General features: G+C 41.4%; 1 pseudogene; it reads left to right on the plus strand.

Annotated features, from left to right (window-relative positions):
- The first annotated feature begins 1,533 nt into the window (after positions 1-1,533).
- On the plus strand, positions 1,534-2,290 carry LOC142424062 (cytoplasmic dynein 2 light intermediate chain 1 pseudogene; annotated as a pseudogene).
- The last annotated feature ends 4,500 nt before the right edge of the window (positions 2,291-6,790 follow it).

Raw genomic sequence — 6,790 nt, forward strand, 5'->3', positions numbered from 1 at the left:
TTGAGGGTTGAAGTGGCATCATGGGGGAGGGGATACCTATCTGGTTAGTTTTATTAATTTTTAGATGTAGTTCTATTGTGGACTAATTTTATGCATGAGGACATGTGCAAATCTAGATTTTTTTTCTTTTACATGGTAGCTGCTTATTTTTCTGATGCAAGTGTTCCTTTCTGTTTTCAATAGTTGCATCGAAATACACTGGCTGCTTCCTGCCCTCACGCTCTGTTGCCCTCTCCATGTGTATGACAGTTTTCATCTAAACTTCGTCAGTACCTTCAGGAAGTTCTTAGGTGAACAGTGTCATGTGGACATACTATGCCATCTATTAGAGAATTCCTTTTAAAGAATTTAAGATTGATCTCTTTTTGTAGTTTAGACTATGAACCATTAACCTCATTTTTTCCATAATTAGTTTCTTACCTATGAAATTTGTTCTGTCGATGATGTGGGGTTGCTTTTAAAAAGAGGAATAGCATGTATAATAAATTTTGTTCCTTTTGGTCCTCAATTCGATTTACTGCAATTTAATACTCCGCAAAATACATTGAAGTCTTTGGGGGAAAAATCCAGCTTCCGTAGTAGTGGAGTCAGACCTGGCATACCTGAGTATATTTCAGCTCCCATTGTCACCTGTGGGTCCGAGTGGAACTGATCCCGGCTAATGCTGCCCAAGCTGCAATCTCTAGAGAAACACACTATCACATCTTCCTCCACTTAGCAGGTGGTTTGAGCCCCTATACATTTGATCAGAAGCCATGCGCTTAGCCAGGGCATCATCAATCTATAATAGCAGAGAGAACATGGGACGCAATTGTCAAAATCATTTTTCCAGAACTCTAGATACTAACCAAACACCCCAGTTGAGGAAGATTTATACAAGAGAAATGATTGAATCTTTGTAAAGCACTGCACTGTGGTATTTTAATATTGCCTTCTACCCATTTCTCACTTCAACTGAAAATTCTTGTCTTAAAAACCAACAGCTAGAAGTCCCACCGGTCAGGAATGCCGGTAGCTTAGCAGCCACGGTAGGAGGTGGACAGAGTTTTGAGTTTCTTCAAAATCTTTATTGCCAGACAATTGTCCTTAGAGACCACCTGTGAATGTGACCAGAGACCCTCATTTGTAGAGCAAGTCTTTACTTGACCTGAAACAGTATGCACTCATTACAGCAGTCTTTTCCCTGAGATATTTGTCAAAAGGCAGTAACTGTAATTGTTTAATATTTTAACAACATTGGCCAGTGATGACAATTGAGCAACCAAGAAGCTGACCAAACAAACAGAAAAACTGGGACATTAAATGTGCATAGGGAGCTGTAAATCTTTGACATGTTCCTGGAATCCAGAAGTTCACCTGCATGTGCAAGCAAGCCCAGGCACATGTCCAGGACGTGAGGAAGCCACACCTCTCACTTTTGTCTCGGTGGACAGCTTTCCACAAGTGTAAGTAGATGAGTAAGGCGGAGTTGTAATCTTTCAGTACATTGAAGATGCACAAATACCAAAACACATTGCTCACATGTGAACGTCTTTACTGAACCTAATCACCATACTAATTATAAGGAACACTTTACAGACATATTCTATAGTCATTAGTTTGGATATCTCAAAGCCTCATGACTTTTGGCCCTTTATGGAAAAATGTATTGCAAGTTGAAAAAAAAATCCTACATAGATAAAGTGATCATGAACCTGAGAAAGACAAACTCCAAAGCAGCTTCGAACATGAGACAGAAGACGTGGAGCAATACACAGAAGGACCATATGGATAGTGAATTCCTTGACCAATTTCTAATACCCCGGGTGAAAATTGGTAGTATACATGACATTTTTCAGGATTTTGACTTGAGAAGAGAAAGCCAATGTGCGCAACATTTAGCTGTGTGGTCCGTCATGGACCATCATTAATGTTTACCAGTAAACTGGAAGCTTTATTACTGCAAATGTGTAGTCAGATGGCATTTGGCATTGACAAAAGCAAATTACTTTGTGTTGATCCGAATAAGTCACTGTTTCTCACAGAAGGACTGGATTCTTTAAGTCAAATAGGATCCCACCTCTTCCTGACAACGATTTGGAGAGCTTCAGGTCCATTCACCAATAGACCAATGGAAAGAATGGTATATAAAAAAGCTCTGCCAAAACATATCAACACGCGAACGGATACCAAGGACCCTCAGTGGGCTGAAAGCGAAGTTGATGAGATGAGCGTTCAGAAGGGTCAGGAGCTTCAACAGTGGAAAGGAAGTTCTCCCATGTCCTGTAAGCAAAATGAGTTTCACCCTTGAACCTCTCTGTTGTGTATTTGTTTCTTCTCTCCCAAGTACAAGTAGGACTGCTGTGTTAATTAGCTACCATGGTAACAGGTAAAGAAAGGTAAGATGTGCAGTCTGTTAAAAGAAAAGCTGAATTTCTTGAATATTTTAAAGTCTCTAGAAAGGGAAGTAATTGTGTAACAACAAATTTAAAAACAAATGAATAAGCAACAATGAGAGGACCATCTCCAAAATATCTCTCTGGGCCTTTAGTTCATGTGTACTGGGCTCGGCAATTCTTAGCTTCTGCTGACGAAGTTGAGAGTAGTATGACAACAAAAACGTTTATGAATTGTCTTGAAGGTAGAGTTAGGTGTTCATCTGAATTCTGCGGGCTGACCTGTGGAACACCTGAGCAGGGCTGATTTTCACCGGAATCATGATTTTATTCCCATACCAAGGCACAGAGTCCCTGGGAATACTTAGTTAAAATGCACATTTCTGGATCCCCAAGCCCAGAAATTCCGACTCGGTGGGTCTGGAAGAGGACTTGGTGATCTGTATCTCTGATCAACACTGACCCACCAAAGTAGCATTCTGATGACAAGGAACAGTTTCCAGGGTAACACACGGTACAGAAGCCTTCCCTCCTCTGTGCCTGCTCTGAGCTAGTGTAACTGCTTCTTAACTATGTGGGCTTTCATTTTACATGTAAGTGATGTTAGATTATTCATCTTAAATTTGATCAAACTGAAAAATATACTATGGTGTACTCTTGCAATCTTTGTGGGTTATAGTCTTATATGTGTCTGGAAATTTCTGATTGTGTGCTGTTGTTATTTTATTATTAATTTTATATGGAAAGAGGTAGTGTTATCTCATTAAAACACCCATATTGTGAAAAAAAAGAAAACATAACTTCACATAATTAGCTACACAACTGAAAATAACAATAATAACCAAGAGTGACAAAACCAATTCGTGGGAAAGATAAGGTGCAGAGTTGCTAGATTATTTTAAATGCTCAATTTGAAAAAAAAAACAACAACAAACAAACATGTTTAAAGAATAGGAAACATAACCCATTTATAGGTAATAAGTTAGTGCATAGAAACTAAACTTGGTGAAGCCCAGATATTAAACTTAATAGATTGGACCTTTTTTTTTTTTTACATTTTATTAGGGGCTCATACAACTTTTATCACAATCCATAAATATACATACATCAATTGTATAAAGCACATCTGTACATTCTTTGCCCTAATCATTTTCAAAGCATTTGCAATCCACTTAAGCCCTTTGCATCAGGACCTCTTTTTCCCCCTCCCTCCCCCTCCCCCCTCCCTCATGAGCCCTTGATAATTTATAGATTGTTATTTTGTCATATCTTGGCCTATCCGGAGTCTCCCTTCCCCCCCCTTCTCTGCCGTCCCTCTCCCAGGGAGGAGGTCACATGTGAATCCTTGTAATCAGTTCCCCCTTTCCAACCCACTCACCCTCTACTCTCCCAGTATCCCCCCTCACACCCTTGGTCCTGAAGGTATCATCCACCCTGGATTCCCTGTGTGTCCAGTTCCCATATGCACCAGTGTACAACCACTGCCCTATCCAGTCCTGCAAGGTAGAATTCGGATCATGGTAGTTGGGGGGAGGAAGCATCCAGGATCTGGGGGAAAGCTGTGTTCTTCATCGGTACTACCTTGCGCCCTGACTGACCCATCTCCTCTCCTAAATCCCTCTATCAGGAGATCTCCAGTGGCCGACAAATGGGCTTTGTGTCTCCACTCTACACTTCCCCCTTCATTCACTATGGTATATATATATATATATATATATATATATATATATATATATATATATATATATATATATATATTGCATGATGCTTATACCTGGTCCCTTTGGCACCTCCTGATCGCACTGGCTGGTGTGCTTCTTCCATGTGGACTTTATTGCTTCTGAGCTAGATGGCCGCTTGTTCACCTTCAAGCCTTTAAGACCCCAGACACTATCTCTTTTGTTAGCCAGGCACCATCAGCTTTCTTTGCTACATTTGCTTATGCACCCGTTTGTCTTTGTATCATGGAGGTGTGCAGCCAATGATATGATTTTTTGTTCTTTGATGCCTGATAACTGATCCCTTCGGGACCACGTGATCACACAGGCTGGTGTGTTCTTCCATGTGGGCTTTGTTGCTTCTGAGCTAGATGGTCGCTTGTTTATCTTCAATCATTTAAGACTCCAGACACTAACTCTTTTGATAGCCGGGCACCATCAGCTTTCTTCACCACATTTACTTGTTTACCCGCTTTGGCTTCAGCAGTTGTGTCGGGAGGGTGAGCATCATAGAGCGCCAATTTAATAAAAGAAAGTATTCATGCATTGAGGGAGTGCTTGAGTAGAGGCCCAAGGTCCTTCCGCCACCTTAATACTACACCTATAAATATAGACACATAGATCTATTTCCCCATCCTAATATATATATTTGCATGTACATGTCTTTGTCTAGACCTCTGTAAATGCCCTTTGACTCCTAGCTCTTTCCTCCATCTCCCTTGACTTTCCTCCTGCCCTACTACCATGCTCCGTCCCCACCTGGGCTACAGCTATACCTCTTATTTACATAACCTTACCCTTGATCATTCCCTACCAGGCCTGCCACTCCCCCTCACTACCACTTTGGGTACCAATCAGAGCACAGGGGAGCAGATGAAGGGGGAGGAGGAGAGAGTGGAGCACAGCCTGGCTCACCAGGTCGTGAGGATGATATTCCTGATTAGAGCAGCCAATCCACAGAGAGGACAACATGGCTGACCCCACTATGAGACATGATGCCCCTCAGTGACCAAGGGCAATACAGGGGACAGCACCAGAGACACAGTGTGGGAAATGCACCTGACCTGATCCCACCACACCGAGGCAAAGCACTGGGGGAGTGCAGCGGAACAGCAAGGGAATTGAGTGGCAAGGTCCCCAGGGAATGCTGAAAGTGAACTTTGGGGCCAGGGCATGGTGCCCCAAACAGACTGGACTGGAAAACACTCCTAAAGGCCAACAAACGATCCTTGAACTAACTACAAGCTTTTCTTTCTTGATGTGTTTTGTTTTGTTCTTTGTCATTTGTTTGGTTTTGTTGTTTTGTTGTCTGGTTGTATATTGTTGCTTTGTTTTCCTCTGTCTTGTTTTCATGAATGTTATTGTCTCCACAGGTCTGTCTAAATAAGACAGGCTGGATGAACTATGTGGAGGAAAATCAACGGGACCGACAGTTCCGGGGGGACTTGGGATTGGGGAAAGTGGGGGGGGTAAGGAAGTGGTGTTAATAGATTAGACTTTTAAGCGACTATTTTAAATTCCTTTGTTTAAAAACTAAAGGAAGTGATGTCTTATAAACTATAGGATGCATGTGCAAGGATGACTCTCCAGATGGATAATATCTATTAAAAAGGCATATATTATTTTTAGAAATGAACCAGAAAGAAATTATAGACTTGAAAATAAAATGAGTGCGATGACAATTTCAATAGTGGGTTGTTCAGCACCGGAGTCACTAGCAAAAGAGAGACTCTGTATTGGTAAAATGGATTCATTGAGGCCGTCTAGACCAAATGACAGACGCATTGCATTTGCAAATCTACTGCACAATGGCTCTTTAAAATGCTGAAGGACGAGTATGTCCTTGTGAAGCCTCAATGTGTCTGAGCCAGGCCATGGCTTTTTCAATTGTTTGATGTGCATGTGAACATCGGACAATAAAAAAAGAACAAAGAAGAAATGATGCATTTAAATCACGGTTTCATGAAGAATAGTGAAAGCACCATGAGCTGCCAAAGGAACAAACAAATCTGTCTTTGTAGAAATACAATAGAATATTCCTTAGAACAAGGACAGAGGAACTTTGTCTCGTGTACTTTGGACACGTTATGTGGAGAGGCCATCCCTAGAAAAGAACATCATGCTTGGTAAACAGAAGGTTGGCAAAGAAAGAGAAATATTCTGTAGGAGATGGATTGACCCAGTGGTTACGGCAAAGAGCGACACATGACAATGGCAGTGAAGAGGGACACGACCAGACAATGGGAACTGAGGTGAGGGCAAACACACCACCATGAGTGGAAATCGACTCAGGGACCCCAAGTTCCAAAAGTAGCACAGTAGAATGGGGGAATGAATATGTTTTTCAAAGTCACTATATTGTTTGCAATTTGAGTAGCTCCTGAAATAATTTACTTAAAACCATAAGTCATTGTTTTGTTGTCAGTAGGTAGAGTGGTCCAAAGACCTCCTGGTCCCAGCATCCACATGTTAACTATTCCACGTAAATCATTTCCCATTGAGTTGATTCTGGGTTGGTTTCACATGTGCTCCATAGGAATTTCAATTTCCCACCTTGTCCTTTAAGGTGCCTATACGTGAATTTCCAAACTTCCTCATAACCGTGGATTGAATTAACCAAGTACAATGCTCAGAGACTGCAACACAGTAGTGGTCCTTTATGTCTTTCTCTCAAGAACCTCAATCTGTATTAGTCTG

The sequence above is a fragment of the Tenrec ecaudatus genome, chromosome 13 (assembly GCF_050624435.1).
Source record: "Tenrec ecaudatus isolate mTenEca1 chromosome 13, mTenEca1.hap1, whole genome shotgun sequence".
Taxonomy (NCBI): Eukaryota; Metazoa; Chordata; class Mammalia; order Afrosoricida; family Tenrecidae; genus Tenrec; species Tenrec ecaudatus.